At 33.2% G+C, this 27,497-nt stretch overlaps 1 protein-coding gene across 1 annotated transcript in view; it reads right to left on the reverse strand.

Annotated features, from left to right (window-relative positions):
- LOC121739317 (knirps-related protein-like) overlaps positions 1 to 19,683 on the reverse strand; it is a 69,861-nt gene extending 50,178 nt beyond the window's left edge. Inside the window, exon 1 of the mRNA XM_042131707.1 lies at positions 19,389 to 19,683. The gene's annotated coding sequence lies outside the window, so the exon portion shown is untranslated. The remainder of the gene's footprint in view (positions 1 to 19,388) is intronic.
- Between the last annotated feature and the right edge of the window lie 7,814 nt (positions 19,684 to 27,497).

Genomic DNA, 27,497 nt, shown 5'->3' on the forward strand with positions numbered 1-27,497 from the left:
TGGTTAAGTGACTTTTATTACTATTTTAACTGTGCTTTATAGACGACATGTTACAAAACTATTTAAATATATTTTACCTCATCACACCACTGTTGAAGTACGTACCTGAAAAAAACAAAATTAATTACTTATAGATATACAATAATACAGTAGTATTATAATTATAGACAACATTAACAAATATTTTATCTCTGTGTGTTCCTAGTAAATCTATATAACCTGTTTTTTTCACTTCTCTTCGCTATTTAACCCCCAATAGCTTCTCCTAACCTAACATCCCCTCTCTACATTACTTTTCCCCCTTCTCCATGCATCATTGTCATTATTTCCTGCTCTAGCCCATACTCGGGAGGCTCTAATAAGTTGAGTGCGGCGCTAAGTAAGGGCAACTTACAGTAACAAAAGACGTAGATATGGCCCCCAATATATGGCCGCCGAGTTCCCAGGCTTGAGTCTATCATAAAACTTACAAAAGACAGTAGTGCTAAAAGATGCTCGATAAAAAGAAAAATGTCAGATATTTCTGATGTGACAGGTTTTTTTGCAAGACTAGATGTTGCAGGCAACTTTGTCGTATCGAACATTTATCGCGTAGTAACTGCGTAGTTATTCGTTTCCTTTTTGTCCGGAAGTAAAAACTGAGTATTTTTGAGTAAAAACCTGAGAAACAGTAATTAAACAGTATTATTCCAGGCCCCTTAGACAAATTATCTTTCGTTAAAATAGGTGAAGAAATTCGTTATCAAAATGTATGCGGTTTGACTTAAGTCATCGCTAAATGACATTTCGGTTGCGAAGGCTAATGTCAAATACCATTCATTTTGTTAACGAACTTCGTGTTCGTTTTTAACGAAAGGGACTTTGTCTAAGGGCCAGGTCCTCAATTGTCTAGAAGTTTTTGTTCAAAATAAGTTTAATTTTATTTTTGGTCGTGATACACTTTCGCCTATTTAAAATTTTAAACGAGTATCAACAAGTACGGATTTAGCAGAATCTTCCTAATCAATTATGCTATCTATGAACATCAAAATGATGTAACGATATTGGAATTTGATACAAAGGGCAGGCTATTAAATCATCGATATAAAAGGGCAAAGAAGAAAAATAATACGTTATGCGTTGTTATCAAAACGTCGTAGTTTTTTTCTCAATTCTTCAATTTGTTTATATTAGTAATATTATACAGCTATAAAGTTAGGCTCATCGATATGTGGACCAAGGAGATTCTCATAAATTGACATCAGAACCCCTTTGATTGTTGACGTCGTAGAGATAATAATACGAAAATAATCTTTTAAATATGCAAATTTTAAAGAAATAGTATTACTTTTACATTTTACAGTTGTGTAAGGCTAAAAATAAAAAATAAAATAACAGCCGCACTTAGATTTAATTACTACTTTAATTCAACGAAGAGTTTGAATCAAAAACTTCATTAAAATAATCATTAAACCTCTCTGAGTGTGGCCCGTTACCCCTTAAGCCATTTCCACCTTTAACCAGGATATAACTAGAGCATATTATGTAACGTAACATCCAGAATGTTGGTGATAACGATCACACAAACACAAAGCGAAAGTGTAGTTTCTAAATTAGCGGACGGAGCCGCGGGGATCGATAGTGGACGAATTAGCGGCTTTTGTTGGTCGCACACGCTGCTGGGGTGACCACGAGTTGACGTAAATGTAGATTAAACAGGAATTTCTTCTGTGGATTATACAGGAATTTTCTTATTATGCAGATTATATTAAAGGTATTTTTTTAATAAGAAAACCCAACTATAATGGTGTGTCCACAACCCAAAACTATCCGTGTCAATACAAGATTTTTTTACGGCTATATTGGCCCAAGGATCAATACAAGAGATTACAAACGTTACACAACTTTGAAATCATGATAATCCATCATAACGTATTTATTTAAAAGATTATCTTAATCTTTTAAATATCTTGACTATAACAAAACGTATAAAAATTATCGTCACGTGAGAAGCAAAAATTGAATCTTGACGCTGAAAAGTTTATTAATACGAACGAGCTGGCAGAGGAAAAATAATTCATAAATTTCAACGTCTCCTTCAAGCTACTGACCTATAAATTCTTAAAATGTAAAGTGTACGTGTAAACTCAGTAAGCGCTTATTAAAATTAATTTATGGTTATTTTAATAAATCGCACTCAAAACCAACGACATGAAACGAAAACACATTAAGACCAGCTCAAATATAATTAGATTATATTAGCATACGGTGCTTACGTAGAAATTACGATACCACGGTCTAGTGATAATATAATATTATGAAACTTACACAATAAAAAAGAGAGTTTGAGAAATATTTACTTGTTTGCTCCAAAAAAGTGTATGTAACTGTTTTTTTACTCTTTGTAGAAAAAACATACTGTTTACAGATCTTTTAACTACACAAACTTTGTCTGGCACTTCTACCGTATCAGTCAAAGACAAAGCATTAAATATATTCTGTATTCTACACCATGTAGTTCTTTTTAATTAGTAAAGGAGTTGCTGGCTTAGAAGACCTGTAGCAGTGTTGACAATGTGTTGTGGGGCAATGCCCGTTAGAAATTGGGTTATTTGCTTGTACATCCAGTCCTAGTAAAACCAAAAGCATATGCAGCCTACCGCACTGTTTGCTACACATTACAGTGTCCGGAGCGATTGTGTTAGCACTCACGGGGCCAATTCACACACCTCTCACTACATGTCCTATAACGCAAATGCTCGATAGTTTACGTCGATTAAATATCGATATCGTAAACTGAAGTGTCAATACATCGATTAAATGTAAATGGAAGTTGTGTTTAGCTGTTTTATTTTATGATCTTTAGCTTTTCATAGCGCCTAGTATTGCTAGTATGTATAAATAAGTTGATCCGGCAAATATGTTTTGTTATGTTCGTTGTGGAAATATGCTTGAAAGCGAAGGAAGATCTTCCTAACGATCATAAAATTTTAATTTCAGACGTTGTATACAAAAAAGAAAGATATTATTTCTTTCCATTTTTAGAAAAACTTCGATTGTGCGTTGTTTGGTCCGCTATATTTTTGTAACACTGCTTATATCCTTGTAACCAAAATCATCATACTTATGGGTGTTCCAAAATGACCATTAATGCGTCAAATAAATCATTTAAATTAAGTTACATTAAAATATGATCTATATAATAAATAAACATGTTTCGCAATCAAAAACACAATAAATAAAACAAATTGTGCCACATACAGTTACCATAAACTGGAGGTCCAGCGTTGGCATTACATATATAAAATAACAAATGAATTAATCCAATACTATATATGTTAATATATGTTAATTGTATAATAATAAAATCATAAGAAATGTGAGCGGCGAGCGCGATCTTTAATTTGAATTTTATTGAAATTGCCAGTTGCCGAGTCTTGTGGGTTCTATAGTGGGACACATTATTATCAGAAACAAGCAATATAGTATACAATACAATATACTATGTCTGATGCAGTCTTTGCAAGTGGTTTTAATGATACATAGTTCACCGTCGATGTTCGAAATCAAAAATTAAATGAGCCAAGTGCAAGTTGGACTCTCGCACAAAGGGATCGTACCAATATGAAGCAAAGCCTACATTATGTTTTCATGTACTAAAAGCGATAAATAATATTCAAGTACCGATTTAGATCGCCGTCCGATAAGCTGATTATGATGAACTATTTCGAAACTACTATTTACTAGTAGTAGTAGCATTTAGTAGTAAGTAGTACGTATGAATCAAACTCTTATTCCCGGAAAAGGAAAGGAACATTTTTTTCAAAATAAAAGTTATCTGCGTAAAATCACCATTTAGTTTCAAATAAGCCCAGCTCTCACGCCAGCTGCCGCTCACATAATGTCTTTGAAGTTGATGGTTGATATTTAGACATGTTCATGTTCGTTTTGGAGGTTCCTGTGGGCGATTCACGATCAATCAGCGGTCAGGGGGTCCGCTGGTCGGATCTACATACAGTAATAATCTACATATCGTTTTATATGGACGATACCCTGCGCACACTATGGTTCAAATAATTTTATTGAGTTTGGCATTAAATTAATGAGATTTTTCTGTTATTGCAACATTAAGTGTTACGTTCCTTGCTCGTGCTTTTATTACATAGGTAATATTTTAAACCAGTGCTTTGTATACCCACAAAAAGGAAATTTTCAAAAAACTATTATGTATACCTATTTAATATTACATGATTCATCAGCCGTTGTACAATTTATCAATTTAAATAAAATATATGAGACACGTTTTGAAGATCACTTTAGTTTTAATCAAGATTACAGATTTTGAGGTTTCGGTCAAATCTAAAATATGAAATAACATAAGGCCATATTATAATTACACAATCAGAGCATTTGCAAACGTCATTTTTTTGCGTCTTTTTCCTCCTCTTCCTTGTTTTAGCTATTAAAACTGGATGTTTTTTTGATGCAGAATATTAGATTGTAATAGATTAAAATTATTCATTAATTTATCTGCAAATTAGGCACCTAAATGCAAAATAATTTTTTATTTTACCGCAGAGGTTAAATAGTAAAATATTTTTTGTTTTAAACACGCATCATATGAATAAAGATTTAAATAGAAATAATTGAAAATCTATACTAATAAAACGAAATTTAAATATGAATAGACTAACAGTCTTGCTAAAACTCGAGAACGGCTAAACTGATTTGGCTAATTTTCATCTACACTATTTAATATTATAAAGCTGAAGAGTTTCTTTGTTTGAATCTCAGAAACTACAAGTTCGATTAGAAACAATATTTCAGTGTTCAATAGCTCATTTATCGAGGAAGGCTATAGGCTATATCACGCTAGACTTATAGGAGCGAAGAAACAGGAAAATTTGGAAAAAATGGGAATAATTTTTTGAACGGGCTTATTACGCGAACTACTGGAGTAATTTTTATGTTATTTGGCACAGAGTATTTATTTGTTTATGTATTGATAAAGAGTAGAGACCACGTGAAGTACCATAGGCTAATTTTTGTGGGCTAATTTGTCTGTGGAATTCCTAATTTACGCGGGCGAAGCCGCGCGGAACGTCTAGTCTTTAAATATTTGTCTAAGTCCAGGAAATGTTTATATTAGGATTTAATAAGGAAGTTATACGAAGTTCACCGGGTCATCTAGTATCTTTATAAATTCCAACATTTTCAAGTAAATTTTTGCGCATCTCTTTAATGTGCGCTGGCTGGAATCAATCATTATTAGGTCAAAGTAAAACAAAGGCTATAAACGTTATCTCTCATCTCGAAGTGTGATCGAGCCGCGTTTCGGCGCCGAAACGGTTATTGTTAGGCGATAAGGCCCAGATCATCGCATGTAAATATGTGTTTTATTACCTAATTATTACGTTCCAGTCTTGCGTGCAAAGGTCGCCGCGATAGAATCTATTAATTATATATGCGCCGTCGATTTGTTGGTTTTTGAACTGCTTTTGAAAGTTGTCTATAACGTGTGGTGAGGTTTTGCGAAACTGTATGCTTTTTCATCATCATCTCGTTTAGTCTATAATCTATATGGAAACAAGTTTTTATTTGGAATAAAATAATTGTTAATAAAAAATAAAAATTAAAGGACATCTTTAAAAAAAAGCTACTACCAACAGTGCCCTTTTTTGATGCGCAGGGGAAACCCTTTATGGGTGCTCCGGGTTGGGGATGTGCCTCAGTTAAGCTAAAGCACCCCGGGGATATGTGGGACTGCCGGCAAAGGGCTTACCCACTAAAACCACCTGCGGTCCGCCTTTAGCCGTATACGCAGGGATGTCCTGGACCTAACAAATACAGGACTCCCTCCACGACCGGCCGGTCTACTTCAGAAGGGATCGGACTTCAACCAAAGTTTGGGAACGCTGCGGCAAACCACCAACAGTGCCCTGCGCCAATCTGAATTGCCCTATATTGTAATGCTTATAGCTTTTATCACTTATTATTGGCTTCAATGGTTTTAGCGTTACATAAATACTTTATTTCTACCATCTTACTGTCACTTAAAAATCTAAAATTAAACAAGACGAATCCTCTTTTTAACCGAATTTCTAATTTAGCTGTTCACCATCTATTGTTAAATCCTTTATCTATATCCGACCATTATAGTTTAACATACCGTAACATATTAGACTAACAATCAAGAGGGCATAAAAATAATTGACCATTTTGTACCGATTAATAATAGAATTATTAATTAATCGAAAAGATCAAATCGATTAAATTTTTGGTTATAGAGTCATCAGAGATTAATTGGTCTTTATTAAATATGTAGTTCTATTTTATAATTGAGATGTTAAAATAAACTGAAATGTCTGTTCTTATACAGGTTGATTTGCTTACGGTAGAAAACAGATCCTGCTTACTTTTAAACAAGCTGGATGGCTGGGTTGGCTGTCGTATTGGTTTTTCCACAACTATCAAACGTAATTTGGCTAAAAATATAATCGGACCCATCTTATGACATCCAGCTACAACGTAGATGCTTCGATTCGATGATGATGATGGTTCATTTTATCCAAAAAATCACCAAATAGATAATGTAGACATAACGTTTATCTAAGAGGATGATGCTTCCTCATTCAACAGTAATAAGGAAATCAGGCGAAGTTAGAGCCGACATTAGCGCTAAACAAAACGGGTTACAAGTAACAATAGCCTGTTAAAACCTCTTCAACCCGGCGAATCAATATTCAATACGATCACACTTTTATACATTTAAAGCTGCGCCAATCTCAACCCTATACCGACCACATAAGGTTCAATGTTACCGAAAAGTAACTTTGTAACGTACACCTATCGACACAGATTAACACTTGTCGGATTTGTTATAACAATCCCTACATCATTAACGGTCTTAAAAGCGAGAATCACATCGCAGGTACCGTCTAACTGGTACGTAAATTGTAGGATTAGGGGGTCGGGAGCGGTGAGCGATTTTCGTCTTTATTGTTTCGATATTTGTTAAGCCGATTGTTTGCTAGCCTCGATTAGTTCGTTATGATGAGAATTTCGGTTATGCAAGGGTAGAAATTTATTTGATTATGTCTTGATAAAATGTTAGTGTAATAGCTATTTGCATAAGATATGAAAAGGTTAAAGTATTATATGTAAATGTTGTAAGGCTACGTATTCGCGAATGCTTTTTTTAGGGTTCCGTAGCCAAATGGCAAAAAACGGAACCTTTACCGGAAATATTAAAAATTTTAGGGGTCCCCATAGGTACAACTGAAACAAAAAAAAAATTTTTTTCATCTAACCTATGCGTGTGATAAAACCACCAACGAAAATTGGTTTGAATGCGATCTAGCAAGTACGAGTAGTTTTTTTATACGTCATAATTGGTAAACCTTAAATTAATTTTCATTAAATCAACTTAAATATAAAAATAAATCAAATTCCTTTAAATTTCATAATAATAAACCTTACTGCAACTGCGGAACCCTTCATGGGCGAGTCCAACTCGCACTTGGCCGGTTTTTTATTAAGTTGAGGCGCAAACGAAGAAACGGGTCACCTGATAGACGGCAAATACCGTCGCCCGTGGACTCTCGCAACACAATAAGAGTTGCCGCTTCGGTGTTGATTTTCACCGGTTATTTAATCAGGCTACAAAAACGTCATTTCTGACAGTTCTTCTTTACCAGCAGCGCCCATTGACATATTCATTTAAAGCCTTGGTGCACTATATATGTTCAAATTGTAATTTTCCATCTTTTTAGTAAAAGATGGCCCCGTGCGAGTTTCTTACGCCGGTTCTTCTCGCCGGGTTAGTTCCCGAACCGGTGGTAGGCACCTTAGTATCGACGTTCAGAAATATTTTTGTAAAAAAATTACTCTGAATAAAAAATATTTTGATTTTGATTTTGATAAATAAATAAAATAAAATATCTTTTTATTCAAAATGGGTATCATGATACACTTTTTGAAAGTCGAACGAAGAAACTACGTTGCCTACCACCGGTTCGGGAACTACCCCGCCGAGAAGAACCGGCGTAAGAAACTCGCACGGGGCCATCTTTTGCAAAAAAAAATGGAAAATTACAATGTTATGGCTTACAGCTATGTAACAAAATTAAAAGAAAAGTAACCTGCATGGAGCCACCCTATTCCCAAGGTGTGCTGTCCTCGAAGAAATCATTGACTTTATAATACGCTTTAGCACACAAACGTTCTTTAACTGCTTTTTTAAATTTGTTTAAAGGTAGATTTTGAACATTTTCTGGGATTTTATTGTATAGGCGTATACATTGGCCTTTAAAGGATTTGCTTATTTTGGCTAGTCTGAACATTGGTATTGCTAACTTGTTCTTATTTCTAGTATTTACATTATGATTATCACTTTTCTTTTTGAAAATATTTATGTTCTTTCTAACATATAAGAGATTTTCCAAAATGTATTGAGATGTGACGGTCAGAATTCTTATTTCTTTAAATTTTTCTCTTAGAGATTCCAAAGACGACATCTTATAAATAGAACGAATAGCTCGCTTCTGCAGCACAAATATTGTATTAATGTCCGCCGCGTTTCCCCACAAGAGGATGCCGTAAGACATTATACTATGAAAGTAGCTAAAGTAAACTAATCGCGCGGTCTCTACATCAGTGATTTCACGAATTTTTTTAACAGCATATGCTGCAGAACTAAGCTTATCTGCCAGTTTCGCAATATGTGGACCCCATTGTAACTTACAATCCAGCGTTATGCCATTGAGGCTATGTTTATTGAGTTATGTTATTGAGGCTATATAATATTAGATCGTTTGTTCCCCAAAATACTTATTATTTTGGGAATCTTTGAGTTCAATCTTTTCAATTTTTCGGACCATTTTACAATGATATTATGACTGTAATGTAATAATGTAAAATTCTCCCTTTCGTAATATTTTTCGAGATATTATGTAATATGTAACCATCTAAAGGTTTTTCATAAGTCACATTAAACTTGAAGATTTAAGTTAATTTCTGTTTATTCATGTTTTAGGTAGTCATATTTGACAGATTTTTATGATTTTATTATTGAATTAATGTAATTAAATATTAAAAAGTATAAAAAAATCTTGTTTTTAAGTGTGATATACAGTAAAATAATTTAGATGCTTGTCTTCACTGCGAACGTACTTAAGTCAGGTATTAAAATATTTTACTCATTTTATTACAAGCCGTATAATTTTTAATTTAGTGTAGATATAAAAGAAATAGTTTTTATTATTAGTTATTTCATAAAATACCTTAATTAAAACAAGCATAATAATATTTTCCAAATTTGAATATTTTTTAAACAACATGCTTAAGAGAAGCCTGAACTATAATAATTCATTACTTATTATATATTCATCGATACTAATGCAATAAATTCGAAAATGGGCCTCTATATCCTCTTCACGCTTAAGCGGCTGAATCGAATTTTAGACGTGGGAGAGCCATGCTTCGGCACGAATGGGCCGGCTCGACCGGAGAAATACCACGTTCTTACAGAAAACCGGCGTGAAACAGCGCAAGCGCTGTTTTTCGCCGAGTGAGTGAGTTTACCGGAGGCCCAATCCCCTACCCTATTCCCTTCTCTACTTCCCTTCCCATCCCTACCCTCCCCTATTAACCTATTCCCTCTTAAAAGGCCGGAAACGCACATGCTGCAGCTCTTCTGATGTTGCGAGTGTCCATGGGCGACGGAAGTTGCTTTCGATCAAGTGACCCGCTTGCTCGTTTGTATTATTCCTATTTCATTAAATAAATTATATCCTTATTTCATTAAAAAAAAAAAAAACGATTCGGATGAAATTTGGTAACATAATGTGAAACATGCTATACGAGGACATATTTCATACACAGAAAATTATTTGTTTGCCAAAACATCATACATCCATACATTTAAAACAGCACAGCTTTCACTAGCATGCGGGCTGATGATGATGCAGTATGAATGAACGTAACTCGACGTAACACCGTAACGGGCCGACAGTGAAAAACTGCCCGCTCCAGTTCTCACGACATACAGCGGTGCGAGACATAAGCTGAAGCGAATTTTTGTGGGTCAGTGTTTGCTGCAGAAATTTGTCGCAAAATCGACCAAGCCACTGTGTTAAGATAATATTTTGCCTTCAAAATTGACAAGGCTTTGCAATTGTTATTGTAAAGATGCAGCAAACTTTTATTCTAACTATATTTTATTTATAATTACAAGACGATATTTAAAAATGCTTGATTATAAAAAAGGGTTCCTTTTGTCAAAAGCTGACGGATTCAACAATGCTGAATTGACTGAGAAGAAAAATATATAAGTTTGAATTTTTTTTTTCATAACTTTTGATTTAAATACAATTTGGATAATCTAGATGTATATTACCGCTAGAAACCGTTATTCCGTTCACATGACATAATATTGAACAGTTATATTCTAGCTACATTCGATTTGTCTTTTTTATTAAATTCTAGCTTTAAAATAAATTATTATAATATTATGACAACACGGACCATTCCCCTTTTAGGGTTTAATTTTTTGTTAAATCGCTTAAGCACGTCCCTCACGGCGCGGTGAACTAGAGCGCAGTCAGCCTTGATCTTGCGCCGTAATTGCGCACGCGCCGACTTACACTTTTTACGTCAGTCGAGACGTCACAGTTCATAGCAAGTAGTCGTGAAATGTAGGAAAATGGATGATGACTTGTGAGAAATGTTGTTGATGACTTTGCATTAACTTGGGAAACGTTAGCTGATGAAATGTTGACTTTTATTGAAATGTTACACCAGAAAAATTATTTAAATTCTTCTGTACCTGCGACGAAATAAAGACTAGGCTTTTTTCAAATTTATCCCTGGAATATTATATTACAATTTGTCAATTTATCCTAATAATCTCAGGAATATTAATAATTTGCGATTGTAATAATTATTATATTCCTAGGAGAAATGAAAATTTGTACCCAAAGATTTCTAGTTCTACCTCTATTTATTAACTTCAAATAGAACGGTACCGCACAAAGGGAATAATCATTGATCAATCAAATCCAACATTAAATTATTTACAACAAAAGTGTTATTCCGTTTTCATTCAGTGGTAATAATCGAGTGATATTGACATCTAATTCTGATTAATAATCAATAAAGTACCCGCTGGGGCCATTCAGAGGAGTGACAGGGTATGAGTGCTGTTCGAGTATTGTGGGAATCAATCATGGCTGCTGCGAATCTACGTTTAGAGGCTACGACACGATTTTATTCCAACATATTCAGATCGTAACGTAAAGGCCCTTTGAAATTTTTGTATCGTTTTGTACTGTAAAACATAAAATTAAGAATACTAAAACTCTCTTTCTAAGTTTGAAAAAAGTGGTATTGTAACATTATTAATGGTACAACTAGAAAAATTGAAATATCTCTATAACATCTCAAGGGGTTGTAAAAAAATTAATGTACATTTATAATTATGTAAATAAGTAAGTTAATTTAGTTTATAATAATGAAGTAGATAGCGTTATCTTCTTGTATCGTTCCGCGCCGTTTGTGTTCAGGTAAACAGGTGTTACTCAAATTGTAACAAACGTACATCACTTAGACGCTGTTTCATAATTTAATTAAGTTCAATGAAGTTAAAGATGATTTTACCTATATAGTTTACAAATTGTAAAATTATAATGACATAGTATTACAAGATCAAAATAATAAGAAGGCTGTAATAAAAGTTATAAATAATACGGAAGGTTTTTTGCCACTTTAGTTTGCAACAAACTCCGATACGATTTATCGTATAGTCTAAATACAGGATGAGCGATGGCAGACATTGCGGCGCCGATGTCGTGAACAGCAGTTTATCAGGCAAAAGGTTTTCCTCAAAATGTAAGATTTCACGCAACGTTAATTACAGTTTGGATTTCATATTAGCAGCTCTATAGTAGAGTAAGACGTTAATCATTGCTTTTTGATTCGTCATGAATTTTGCATTAAATATAATGGGGAAACCATTTTGTCAATCTTTATATGTATAAATACTTAAACAAATTTTATGACGTTTTATGAAAAAGATAAGATTTTACTTTCATTATCGAAAAGTTTCACACCAATACAAAGTAACACCATTAGAATGTGTTAAAACGAAATTAAAGCAATAAATTAAGTGTAACATGTTTGTGCCAGCCCTGTGTCCCATAACTCAGGGCTGTCAATCGCTAATGTAGTTGGGAACGTTCCGGTAACATTTCTGGAACAACTTCATCGGAGCGAGGTTCGTGAGTGCCCCGACATTAACATGGTATGTCGTATGTCGTATCGCTGTTAGGGTATATGCATAGCGACGAAGTTTCGGAGAAAATTCTTACAAATATTATAAATGGGCAATATATATTGTTCGGTTAGTTCGGTATGGAGACACTTTAAGACCCAAAAAAGGACATTTTCTTTATATCTCGACAATATATGCGGTAACCGTGAAATAAACGAATTTATGCCTAAAAGAGTTGTAAGTACAATCTGATTTTTCAAAATATTGTTACTAAAGGCTTTTAAACACTTAAACTGTGTTTTTACCACTACTCACAGGATAAACTAAGGGAATATATTCTTTACAATACTCTTCAACTATGCCAGTGTGAACTAACCTTTGTATACATGAGCGACATTCTTGTTTACGATCGGAAAACAGTTAAATTTTATTGAGACTTCGTGACGTCTCCTTCATAGGGTCCACATCAGTCAATACAATAGGAAAACTTAATTTTGTAACTGCGGTACTGAGTTCAACGTGTAGTCTTCTTACTACTATTTAGTACTGCATTCATTTTTTTAAATAAAATTAGGTAGCAAATTAGCAAATGGGTCACCTGATAGAAATAATCTACCATTGCCCATGGATTTTCTCTGCTCAAAAAATAGCCACATCAGAAGAGTTGCAGGTGCGTTGCCGGTAACCGGTTATAAATACATAATGTTAATTAAGCCGAAAATAATATTTCTGGCTTAATTAACAATATAAAAAATACTATAGGATGTAATGTAATATCCTACTGCAGAGAGTAGAATTCTTATGTCGAGATACACATAAGTCCAATACAAACCTTTAATAGAAGTAAATTAAATTTTACTAACATTTGACTGAAGAGCTACAAAAAAGAAGTGAAATAACGTATAAAATCCATACTAATATTATAAATGCGAACGTGTGTCTGTCTGTCTGTCTATCTGTCTGTCTGTCTGTTACCTCTTCACGCCCAAACCGCTGAACCGATTTTGCTAAAATTTGGTATGGAGATACTTTGAGTCCCGGGAAAGGACATAGGATACTTTTATCCCGGAAAATGTACGGTTCCAGCGCGATAAACGAGTTTTGGCGCAACGGAGTTGCGGGAGTCATCTAGTTATTTATAAAGCTTTTGTATAAAGCCTAAATATTGTTACAAAATCGCATGATCAACATGTACATAATATTATTAATACTATTGAATCATTGGTATATTTTAAAACGATCTAGCCAATCACGAGAATTATTAACTCTAAGTAATTATTGAGGTTTTTAATCTACTCAATTAATTTTAACTGTTCGTCAGTTTAAAGAGCGGTTACGGATGTTTAACGTATTGATTTGAAGACTTCTTTTATCAAAATCCTCTTCTTTATGTTAGTAGAACTATGAATTTGGTAGAGATTAATGAACTATTAATTACAATGCCAATGTTGTAAATTAATATTAATTATATTGATCTCAGATATTGTGCTAACTTAGAAGCGAGTGGCGTTTTTTTTCGTCTCAGAAAATATCCCAACCGACTTGTATAATAAGTGCAAAAAGTATAATTTTATTCCACTGATGTTAGTCTAAATTGTAGATCCTTTAAATATGTGACAACTTGACCCATAGAAATCAAAGCGAAATAAAATAAGTACATAATAAAACAATATTAAAATTATATTATTATAAAATAATATTTCTAATAAACCTTGGAAAATCATCTAAAACAAAATTTTAAAATTATTATACTAGTGAACCAACATACTCTTAAATATTATATAGAAAACAGAATATTATTTAATAAGACCTGACCTCTAATTATGGCAAAATATTTGCTGGTGATACGAACATTCGTTTCGCCGCCGGTGTCATACGAAGTGAGAGAAGGCTTTTTAATTTATCATTACGATGACAAGGGTTAAATTGTGTTTTATGTTGTGCGTAACATATATTGTAGGCAATGAAACAGAATTTAGATGCAGACGTTTTTTTAATAGAAATATAAGCACTTGCACAGTTTGTAATATTAATGTTATGACATTGATTCTTTTTTATTAAAACTATATTTATTATACATTCTTCTACGCGAATATGAGGCTCCTAGAGAAAAACATATCTACATTCAGTGATATTGAATTTTTATAGTATTTAAATGAGCACCGTATTATTGATACTTTTACCTCTACTTATCTTAATGGCTAATGTTATGAATTTAAGATTGATTTATTTCTTTGTTTGTACAGGAATCACAGAAAGAAAAAAACATTTTAGTAAGACCACTTAACCACACTAAAATGTTTTGTTGTTGCAACATGGCAAGTATATTTGGTATTATTAGTAACCTTAGCTTGATCTATATAAATAGTGTTATTGTTTGACTTCACCATTAGACTATTTTCTCTAATTAATGTGCTATATAAACCTTATAGGGATGATTGGGTGTCAAGTACTCTGAATTATATAAATAAAGGACACATTAAGGACGACTGGATATTGTTATGTTATAGTACCTACAGTCAGTTTAAACTTTTTACCTATATTAGTATTTGCATAAGTACACTTTATTACAATAACTTGTATTTTAGTAGTTGGCGAGACATTTTATTTAAAAAAAGCTACAATTAAATGTATAAAGTAGGGTTTGTAATAATTATATTCTTAATTGAAACTGATTAAAAATAAATAAACAGTGTTATTATTTAGAATAAGAAATTCAACAAGTATTATAACATAAGCAACATTTTAACTATAGTGTCATTATCCGTTTTTTCAAACAAAATATAAACATATCAATAAATGAGTTTACAATAAATGCAGTTACCTCTTTAGGATCTAAAGTGGAAGTCTTAAGTAAGTTACAAAAAAACATTTTCCTTTTTTTTCAAGAACTGTACAGGTTTTTGTGATCACTAGTAACTAGTGGTTCTCAAAAGCCATTAGTGAGTGCACTTCCTGCGGCGCCCCGCGAGGTTACCGCAACCAGATCAACATTAAACCTTTTTACCAAATGGCTCTACAATTAAAATTGTAGAGTCTATTTCTGATTCTGCTGTCACCTGTTTTTATAATATTATACACTAATACCAGAAGAGTTGCAAATGTGTAGCAAATCTTCTGGAATTGAGACTCCATTTTTCCGGGAAAACTATCTTACTAACTTAGGCACCAATATCAAATTTTGATTTAATAAGTTCAAGCCTTGAATGATAAAAAAGTTACAGACAGTTATAATTTAAGTACGTAATTTAATAAGTACGAGCACTCAATTTCAGCATGAAAAGGTAACAAACAAACACACATTTATAATATTAGTATGTCATTTAGCAAAACGTAAATTGCCTATCGGTGCTTCTTTTCAATTTTGTAACCAAAGAGGTCAAAGAGCAAATAGAATAGAAACATTTAAAAAGTCATTTCCCAACTAATGTCGACAGATGGCGCTGTCGCAACCGTCATTTGTTAGCAATTAGCTCTGACGATTACGAAACGATAATTGTTTGCTAATTTCACGGGAAAGTTGACATTGGTTTAAGGTTTTAAAGTCGTCTACGTCTAATTACCCTTAAACCTTATATAGAGTACAATAGTTAAAAAGGTTAAAGTAATCGCTTACTATCTGAAAACATTACGGTATGATATTCATAGTTATGTTATAAAATATGCCAAAGTATCTATCAGTAACCTCCTAAAACTATAGTCGTTCAATCAATTAAGATAAGATATACTTCGAGCCTTGTAAAATGATATAAAATCTTGAAAAAAATAAAAAAAATAAAAAATAACGGTCCCTGTTTGATTTAAAAATAATCGAATAGTTGCACTTACAGCACTTTGAACTTTGTACCCATAGTTTATTATTAGATATAACAGTCAGAACAAAAAATATTCATATTCAAAGTAAAAATGAAAGTGAATCTTCGTGAAGTCTAAAGTCAGCTTACCTTGAATTCGGTAAACGTTCAGAAACGTAACAAATTTTAAATCTACAAAACAACGCAACCGTAAGAGGTCCTCGCTGCTTCTAATCTAAGGGCAGGCGATAACCAACAATGGGACAGACAGACATAATAGCAATTATTCCTTATCACAAAAAATAAAAGGCTACCTTACATTCGTCGCGTTTGACCCATTTAATATCAATTGAACAATTGACCATTATGCTCATAATAGTTATTATAATACAGAGATAAAACAATATAGAGCCACACAATGGCCCGTGGGATACGTTCTCACGTTTGGGCCGCGGCAAAAACGCAGTGTCACTCGGTGTCCTACGTTACGAGGATAACATAATCGTGCTATACATGTACTTGATGGTGCTCTATGTTTGGTTTCAAATATAGCAAAAAAGTAAGCGGAAATGTAGAGAAAATGTTTTTCGTTGAAATAAAATTGCTAAAAGGTAGAGCCTATAATGTCTTGCTAAGCATACTTGCTCCATCTGCAAATCTTCATATGTAGCTTGACCAGTGTATGTCTTTCTGTACACTACTGTATTTTATGGAATTTATACTTACAACTTGGTCATTGAGGACCTTACTGTGACTATATATTTAGAGAAAAGAGGCCTTAATAGACATCACTACAAAAATTTCATGTCAAATAAGATTGATAATTTAGATTTTACGAATGCTTTCCTAAATCAAAGCGACGGATTACATTTCAGATTTTATCGTATCATCGACGAATAAAAGTATAACATTACATACTCTACATCATACATTTTATTGCCTCTATATTAAATGATACCAATTTTGGTATACCGATATTGGGATCGATATTGCCGATGTAGAGATGGGATATAAGTTAATCCAGCAAAATCCCAAGATCATATCTCACGTAGAGTCGGTGGCCGGCGGAAATCGTGGGCGGAGGTTACGGTAGAGAAAGATGATTATTATTTCAGTAAACACTCTTAAATCCTTTAAGGTAGAGCTAAGAGTATTGGGAAATGAATCATCATCATAATTATATCAACGTTATCATCATTATCATTTTGAACTTTCTATTTATGATTATAAAAGGATGTACGATTATAAGTTGGTTTATTTTGGTATTAAAAGAGCCACACTGACGATTGTTATTTTATTATTTGGTGATATATCAAAAAAGATAAAGATTGTACGGAAAAAGATAAAAGTAATTCCCTACCTCATATATGAATATTTGGTAGCTGTTACAGATTGGTAGGATAATAAAAAGACTACGATCCAAAGTTGTATTTTTGTTATTAAATTCTTGTTTATTCATAAAATTTACTTTATTTTTTATTTAAAAACAGGATCTCAAGTCAATTTGCATTCGATAATTGCGACAGTGAAGTAATTGACAACAGGTATAGCAAGCGCCGTGTCAGCAACATTATGATAGATCCCATACGTTTTTGTTTTCCGACTTCGTTGTCGACTTATCGAATGCAAGTTGTCTCAGTGCTTACTCCTTTTTATTTTACATTGTGAATTAAAGTACGGCAAAGGTTATTTGGACCAATGCTAATTACATTTGAATTACAAAAACTGAGGGCACTCATTATATTTCACAACATAATTGAATTAATTATAATTAATGCTGTGAGAATAATTCAATTATTTTTACTGTTTTATTTTAATTCACCATGAGAATGTTCGAGTTAAAATTATCAAGGATTTTCTACATTTTATTATATTTAACTATTTCACGAAATATTTTCGTCTAACCTATATCCATACTAATGTAAAAAATTCGAAATCGTGACTATTTGTCTTTCTGTAGTTTCAAGCTGAAGCCGCTGAATTGAATGTTTGGGTAGGAAAATACTTTGGAACCTACATGAAGAATTATTTTTATTAATGTGAAATGTACGGTTCTATTGCATTAAACTTATTTGTGTACTTGTATGCGTGTAGTTTGGTACAAACATTTTTTTTTATTAAATGAGGGGGCAAACGAGCAAACGGGTCACCTGATGGTAAGCACCTACCGTCGCCCATGGACACTCGCAACATCAAAAGAGCTGCAGGTGCGTTGCCGGCCTTTAAATGTATGTAGAGTTTTATTAAAAAAAATATCGAAATACCGTTGGCTCCACATTCTGCGGATATTTATTAAAATGACGGTAATTCATCAAAATAACGCATAAATTAGATATTATATAGTACCGTTACATCTAGACGACATTAATTTAAAATGGTTTTAAATTCTTTGAATATTTAAATAGTTTTGACGCCATATAAAATTTTGTAGAGACATGCGTCCCCGTTTATGTCTTTTCTACTATCTCATATTATGGACTTAAAATATGCATTTAAAACTGCTAATTAGTAATAATCACTATACTAAAAAGTTATTAAATTACAAGACACATTGTCTGCTAGGAGCTGTCCATCTCGCAGGGACCGTACATTTTTCACCATAAATCATTATCAAGGAATTCAAAACTAAAATCGGTTTCGCGTTTTAAGGGATAAAAACAGACGTATATAAATCCTTTTATTTATTAAAATGATTAATAAAACTAGACTATAATTTACGTGGGAAGCTACTGAATGAATTGATGTAACAATAATTAAATTGTTCCGTAAACAATCAGGCAATCATTATAATTGTCATTAATTATAAGTCAACGACTCTGAAGTCATTAATTGATTATGTATTATTTACCTAGCATCTAGCAGCTAGTAATGACATAATTAAATTTAATTTTATGTCGGCAAAATATTTTTCACCGTTACGATTGTAAATTTTTGGCTGAAAGGTATTTTTAAAATTGACGGTTATATTAATGTTAGTCAAGGGGTCCATTAGAATTTTCGCTAATTTTGTAAGAAATTGAAGTAATAATTTTTAATTGTACGTTACTTTTTTACTGGTAAAATTTTTAACCATTGAAAATACATAAACCAAAATTATTCTAGTTTGCCTTTTTTTTTAATAATATTTTATCAAAGTTTTAAATAAATATATTCTAGCAGAATTTTATGATACTCAATTTATGCTATTTTTATTTTTTCGTAACATATTCCACAAATGTTACAATTTCAAATTTTGGGAATAAATAAAAATATTTTTGAGTCACTTTTAGGACCGAAATTTAAAAAAAAACGGTACGAGATTACTGACGTGTTTATTTATTAATCCTAATCAATTAAAAGATAAATACCTTGTTATCTTTGGTGTCAGTTAACACAAGCCACACTCACTGCACTATGTCACGCGGTCACCAAATTGTCACAGTCACTTTCGTTCTATTAGTATCCTACTGAAAAACTGTTTCATACACAGGCACTTTCGCTACGTGCGAAGTGGCGCTAATACTAAAAGTATACGCCACTTGAAAAATTTTTACTGTCCACCTAAGAATACGGCACTCGAAAAAATTCAAAGTTCTCACTAATTTGGGAACTGTACGTAAGGAACTCTACATGCGGAACATCGCGCTGCGCTACGCACGCGAGTCTGCGATTGCGCGCGCGCACGAATGCCTTCGGAGGTGGACACGCAGGCTCGATCTCCGAAGGGGCGGGGCTAATTTCTAACGCAACGTCTATCAGTATCGTCGTCTCCCTCGCACCCGTACCGCTCTACATATCCCCGTCTCGGTCTCTAACGCCGTGCGTTACTGGTGGGAGCGTGAACTTTGGCACGGTGTAATGAGGATTCGTTATTTCGTTATAGATCGCGATTGTGCTGAACTTTAGATGCGCGCTCTTACGTGTGCATTATTACTATTAATTATTGCTTTTCACCTGACGCGATTTGCCTATATTATTTATCGTCTGCGTATTTCATTATATTATCTATGTCGTTTGCTTAAGATTTGTCGTAAAGACAAATTATAATTTTCCGCGGATTCTTATTGCAATTTTTTTTAATATTTTTTCAAACGGTACATTAGTTTCGTTTAAATTGAAAGGATACTTTAATAGTATTGAATTAACAAAAAAATATAATGGTTACGTCATTTTGCAGTTTTTAACAACAATGTTGTTTAATTACGTGATTACTGATTATTAATTAAACTAGTAGCAGTCACGATATAACTGAACTGTTGATAAAATGTTGTGGAAATCAGCGGGTAATAAGCAATACGCTATAATATTAGCAGTCGTCTAAAATATACAAAGTATGAAAACACATTTAATCCTTAAAAAAAGAAAGAAAAAGTTGTGGGTAAAATTCTTGAATTACAAAATTTGATGAAATAATTACTGTAGTGTCCACTAAAACGTTACAAAATTTCTCTTCTATTTAAAACATGGTCTTTATAAAAAGAAAACAAAACAATACTAAAAGACGTTTCTGCGAAAAGAAATTTTGCACAAGTTCAAAAAATTGTTTCATACAATTGTTTTAACTGAGGTAGTTAAAGTAACAATAAAAAATGCGAGAACCGTTAATAATTTAACCATTTGTTTGGCAAACGAACTCATCATAGGACTGTCCTTTTTTCATAAAAAACTAGAGTGTCAGTTTTTTACTTTCTTTCTCCTTTTTGCTTTATTTGTTCTATTTTGCAATTGTTGACAGGAAGTAATGATGTTCCTTTTAAGGATATTAGGCATGAAATTGACATGCTTTCTTTTCTTTCTTTCTTATTCTTATTTCTCTTTTTATTATGTTGCTATGATAGCTCAAATAAGGTTAGCCCCCTTTTTTTACTGTACCTAAGCCAAAAAAACTTAAGGTTGTTTGGCCAACATAATCTAATTATTTAAACTAAAAAAATGTTCCCCGTTTAATTGTCATTTATTATGTATCTTTAAATAAACTGTTTTAAATTAGCTATGTATTGTAAAAAGTCATTTATTTAAACTGAAAACTTTCGTAAATTTGCCACAAAGAATAGTCTTATTATAAAGAAATATTAGCACAATGAAGTTTATTGTTTAGGTGAAATTGGCTAACGATACTTATCAGACATACAACATGAATCGAATGTAAAAAGGGCTTTACCTTATTAAGTACTAGAACCTTTTTAATAGGCAGATGTTTGGTGCAGGGCCTGAAAGTTATTGTTTAATATTTTAACGAACAGTTATTAAAGGATTTTTATCTGGCGCAATATCGTTAATATAACAAGCGAGTAGATAACAACTTTGTTACAAAAGCTGTATTTAAATGCGTTTGTAGTTAATTATTGTACTAATCAATACAATTTATACTGTTCAAGTAAAATATTACTAGCTATGTACTCGTATTTAGTAATAATATGTGTGTTGCTTGTTTGTACTTAAGCTATTATAAGTCTATGAACGGTGTAAGTTGTTACTCGACTTAGCCAATATGCTTTCGTTGATTTCACAATGAGAAATTTGCATCGTAAACAGTCATTTAATTTTAATAACACAGTAGATTTTCCACGAATTTGATTAGTATAATTTTTCATCCAAATGGATCCAATAGAGTATAGTAAAATAGACCAACATCAAATGGAATAAAAGCGTCGCACTAAACAATAGGATCACGATTATTTTTGTTTTCGCCAAACCTAGTTAAGCGTTTCTTACGAAGGATGTTTGTTATGGGATTAAAATTGAAAGTAGCTTATGAATGAAGACATCACGTTCTCAAACATGCTGAGATAAGCTTCTGCTTTTAAAATAATGTCACTTTACTGACCAAAACCTGCCATTGTAAAGATTTGTGATGTTTGTTACTCTTTCACGCAAAAATTACTAAGAGGATTTTCCATGTTGTAAAGAAGGCAAATGTTACTAGATGAATAAATAGCGAGATAAAAAATGGTAAAATGAAAAACTGTTTGTTTTTTTATTAATTCTATTTTTGATCGTATTCAAAATATAATAGGATATTTTAAAACAATGCAGGTAAAAGTCTCATAACTCTTGCAGTCCAAGTCTCAATATGGTAGCAAGTATATATTATAACTGTAACTAAAACAGAACTTGTAAAACTTCAGGGGGGTGAGCCAAAATCTTTTCGTTTTCGCTTCGTTATAGAATCGCCGATGAAAATATATTTTTTTTTTTATTTATTTATTACAAATCACAACTATCATTACAGGTTAAAACCTAATACAATAGAGCGTTACTATTACTTACATAAAATTATATTCTAGCTTACTTGCTACACAATATGTGACTTTGGTGAACTCATTCAATGAGCACGTAAACAAATCGACCGTGTTTGCGACCGTGTTCAGCGTCCGCAGCGCCCGCGTGAGCGGGGCCATCCGCAGCAGGTTGGTGCGCGCGCGCGACACCTCCAGTAGCGGCGGTCGGCGCCGCCGCTCCGCGTACCCGTCCGGCACACTCAGTCTGGCTGCTTGCAGCACAGCTGGATTGTGCGTTTCACCGCGCAAAACTTTAACTACATAAGTAGCTAAAGCTACTTCCCTCCTAGCTTCTAATTTGTAATATCCGACCATACCCAGAACAAATAGCGTTGGATACAGTAAAGGGTAACCTGGGTAAACCCCGTACCTCTTGAGGTATATGAAACGCACAAATTTGTTCTGGATACGGTCTAGCATTTTAATGTACTTGTCTTCGTGTCGTACCAAATGACGGCATTGCCTTCTAAGTGGCTTTTCACTAGAGCCTCATAGAGGGCTTTCAAAGCTGCGATGTTAGAGAAGTGATGCGCTTGCCGTAGCGTATATATGGAATTGACACAAGCGTTCGTTAATATGACGTTGACGTTCGACTCGTCTTATGTCAATTCCATACATTTTGAACAGCGATTCTATAAAGAAGCAAATACAAAAAAGTTTCGGCTAAATGGCCTGGTCCGGTTAACAAAAAAAAATATTTTTTTACTCTACTATTAAATGGACGTAATTTTTTCCCATGCACCTTTTTAAACAAAAAACACTAAACAGTTACGGATAGAGTTATAAAACAGTTGAACGTTGCGCAAAAATTTCTTTTCTGCGAATTTTTATGGCGTCGGCACTTTTTACTTCTTTAGCTTCTTTTTATTCGCAAATTATTGACAGCTAGTATATACCGTTATAGTTTTATGGTGGACTATAAACGCTTAGTAACATTGTAGATGAGATAGAAGAATTATTGTTGTCCTTTTTACTCATTTATCTACGTTACAAAATATTAAGTTTCTAATAAGTTCGTGATAGCTTTAAGTCTATTTCGAAAGGAACAAAGGTTCCTGATTAATTCGAGCGATAAAAAAAAACTATCTATTTAAAATATTACTGAGGAGATCCTTTAAAAATTAAAAATATAGTCTTACACTATAAATTCGAAAGTGTGTCGGGGTCAATTCAGACCGAACGCGACGCATGCATTTCTAAATTTGTATGGATTTGACAGAATACAATAATTGCGTAAGACGTCATCATGCAAGTCTATCAATTCAGTACAAATTTAAAAGGGGTGACAGACGTGCGAGTAAGTACGCGGACTTATGGCTCGACGATTTTAATTGCCTGTGTGTCAGCAAAGAGCCGCGAGCCGCGAGCTTAGGGGCATGGTAATCGAGTGTTTGCGATTCTCCTGTGTCACCGACGCGAGCCAAGTAAGTTCGCGAACTTAAAACCCGCGTGCTTAAAGTTCGTACGCCTATCAGGCCTTTAAAAAATCATCTACGCGTCGCGTTGCGGTATTAATTCATCCTTTCTGTTAATATCTTTTCACACTTGAACCAAGAAGTATATTTTCATTTAAAAGTAAGTCTTAGAAAGGGACTTTGGAAAGCCCTGCAAATATTACCGTTTCAGATAAATTAATACACGAAAGTTACGGACAACATCCAGCTTTCAATGAATTAATGCTGGGCCAATTCTTAAACACACGTTCGAATTTTGACGATATTCTTCGAACCATTGAGTGTCCCTTAAGCGTTATCTACCGTAGTTGTAGTAATGTATCAAGACACTCTAACGATCACTTATCTTGAGTTCCCGCACCAATAAATAATTGTAAGAGACTCCTAAAATTAATGTTGTCTAATTTGTACCGATGGTCCTACAAGTTTTTTAGTTTAGTTCATTTCTCACGACAACCAACTAGAACCATATTGATTGGGTCTCAGAGAATCATTATCATGCTGATAGCGTCATCTTATACTCTTCTAGTGTAGACTTGGATGAAGCTAAGTAAGATCAAACCATGTTAGTTTTGGTAAAACTGTATAACTTTTTTAACTTGCTTAACTTTAACAAAAACTATGATATTTTAGTCTAGACCTGATTTTATTGCAATCTAGATTAATTAAATTTAATACCATACTGAGAAAATATTGTGTTGTGGATCAACCACCTTCGTTACACCAGGTTGGTATGTGTGACTCAATTCCTTAATTTATCTGACGGGTTTTTGCAGAAGGACCAAGATTTCGTGAAAACATCACTCCATTTTATAAGTATCGCTTATATTTTAATAGCTGTAGACAGTATATATTTACCTATTGATATTCGAATAAGTCAATTCCATATCATTTACGACAATCTGATATACATTATCGTAGTACGACATATTTTTAATACATAAATTTATTCCGCGTATAAATCTTCCGACGCGATTAGATCTCGTTCATACGTCTTAATTTCGGGAAATTTATGGACGCGACTGTACGCACTTTATTTATGGCGCCGACTGTACCTAATATGTCGCGCGTAACGGTGTAAGTCGATTTGTCATACTATGTCCACAGAGATATAGCTTTACCGTGGTTCTGATAAAACGAAAGTTTTAATCTGGATGCTATATGAGTAGTTTCCGATGAAGATAATGTGGGATCTATAGGTTTGTTTTATATTACAGTCAATTTACATCAAAACAAGAATAATAGGATATAATATTACTGCAATGTTTTAGATGGCAGCACCTGCACAGATAGTAAATAAAGTTTAGTCAGACGCGACGTTTGACAACGTTTCTGTCAATATTCTGATAATATGACGCGAGCAGCATGACGGATTTTGGTCGGATTATTTATTGTATGTGCTAGTAGCGTAGTAAAAGTAATTGCGTAAGATTAACGACTGAGGTTCGATTTGTCGGTGCGTAACCAGCCCCCGTAGACAAGTGGCAAAACGCTTACGGTAACGCTAACGCTAGCGCTACAAAATGTATGGATTTGACATTAGTATTCGCTAGCGAAGCGATGACTAATGTCAGATCGCATACATTTTGTAGCGCTAGCGTTAGCGTTAGCGTTAGCGCTTTGCCACTTGTCTACAGGCCCAGGCCGCATGAAACTTTAATTTTCGCTTTACTAAATATTATCGTTACATCGCATCTCGTCTGGTTTCGTTTAAGTCTAAGCTGACTGTTTTAGTTAATCTACATGCCTTTGCTGGCTGAATTCGTAAGAATAAACCATACATTACTTTCAAAATCTATTTCGTATCTTTTGACTGAAAAGGTCTATCTAAAGTTCATATATCTTTCATATATTTTATTTGCAACAAATGTTAAGCTCGCTAAATAAAACATTTGGCGAGCTTAAAAAAGCGGCCAAGTGCGAGTTGAACGGTTCCGCAGCAGTAATAAGGTTTATTTTAATGAAATTAAAAAGTTTTTGCTTTATTTTTATATTTCAGTTGATTTAATGAAAATTAATTTAAGGTTTACCATTTATGACGTATAAAAAAAAACTACTTGCTAGATCTCGTTCAAACCAATTTTCGTTGGTAGTTTTTATAGTAATGTACATCATATATTATTTTTAGACTTATCATACTTTAGAAGTTAGAGGGGGGGCGACACAAATTTTTCCACTTTGGAAGAGTCTCTCTCGCAAACTATTCAGGTTACAAAAACATTATAGAAAAAACTTCAATATGCTTTTTAAAGACCTATCTATAGATACCCCACACGCATAGGTTAGATGAAAAAAATTTTTTTTATTGGTTTAAGGTTTACCATTTATGACGTATAAAAAAAACTGCTTGCTAGATATCGTTCGAACCAATTTTCGTTGGTAGTTTTTATAGTAATGTACATCATATATTATTTTTAGACTTATCATGCCCCTACTTTAGAAGTTAGAGGGGGGGGGGGACACATTTTACCACTTTGGAAGAGTCTCTCTCGCAAAATATTCAAGTTAGAAAAAAATGACATGAGAAACCTCAATATGATTTTTGAAGACCTATCCATAGATACCCCACACGTATAGGTTAGATGAAAAAATTTTTTTTTGTTTCAGTTGTACCTATGACCCCTAAAATTTTTAATAATTTTTCCATTTTTGTATCAAAATCTTAAGGCGGTTTACAGATTACATCTACTTACCAATTTTCCATAGTATAGCTGTGACATACGGACGGACAGACAGACAGACAGACATGACGAATCTATAAGGGTTCCGTTTTTTGCCATTTGGCTAAGGAACCCTAAAAAGTAAATTAAGTAAGTCGGTGGCTTAAGAGTATCATTTAACAACTACGTTTTTACCACGCTAATCGCTATCAAAATATCTAATGTTCGCGCTGCTTCAAGCAGTTCTCATCATCAACGTTACGAATACGTAGTCATCATACGGTGCTAGGCTGTTATATTTGTCGAATGAACACATTACTCAACAAAATCAAGGTTTGTTAACTTGATAGTTACGATTTATACTTTTGCGTCTTTGATTAATCTCTTTATGAGACAATGTAAAATACACCTTATATCAAAGGCATATGATCTAATTTACCTAGCTTATATAGTATGATTATTTTATACTAATTTATGCCTTATTTCTAGCATTTTAGGGTTAATATAGTGCTCAACAAGTATTATAGCTCTGTTGATATGTTGGTATTAAGATGGCATCTATTAGAATTAAATCATCACACTCATTTCTTTCATATTGTTAGTATTACTGTTTGTTTGGACTAGACTTAGAAATCAGTATGCAATTACTGTAGGTCTATAATTCAGCCAAATATTACAATTTCAATATGATTTCAATGCTGGATCAGTGTAATAAAATTACAAAATATTGTTCTCTCAAATGCGATTGGTCAAACTTTGAAAATCAGCTGCATAAAATTTGTTAGTCACATTCTTGTCTTGACTTAAAATGCGCCAAATTCTGGAAACTGTTAACATTAAATAAGATTAAAATTAAATTAAATAGCATTAAAACACAACAGTTAAGCTTCTGTGCCGTTACAGTGAAAGATATTGTTGAAAGCTTCCAAAAACCGAGCAGGTTGTCTAATCCTATTCACCTATTGTGATGAAACTCGTGGGGTAAGGATTCGGGTTTCCTGTTGCGAAATAGTTGATACTGGTTATTTCACATAGTATTTGACTTTATAAGACTACCAAGTATAATTCGTTACAAGTATAGT

The sequence above is a fragment of the Aricia agestis genome, chromosome Z (assembly GCF_905147365.1).
Source record: "Aricia agestis chromosome Z, ilAriAges1.1, whole genome shotgun sequence".
Taxonomy (NCBI): domain Eukaryota; kingdom Metazoa; phylum Arthropoda; class Insecta; order Lepidoptera; family Lycaenidae; genus Aricia; species Aricia agestis.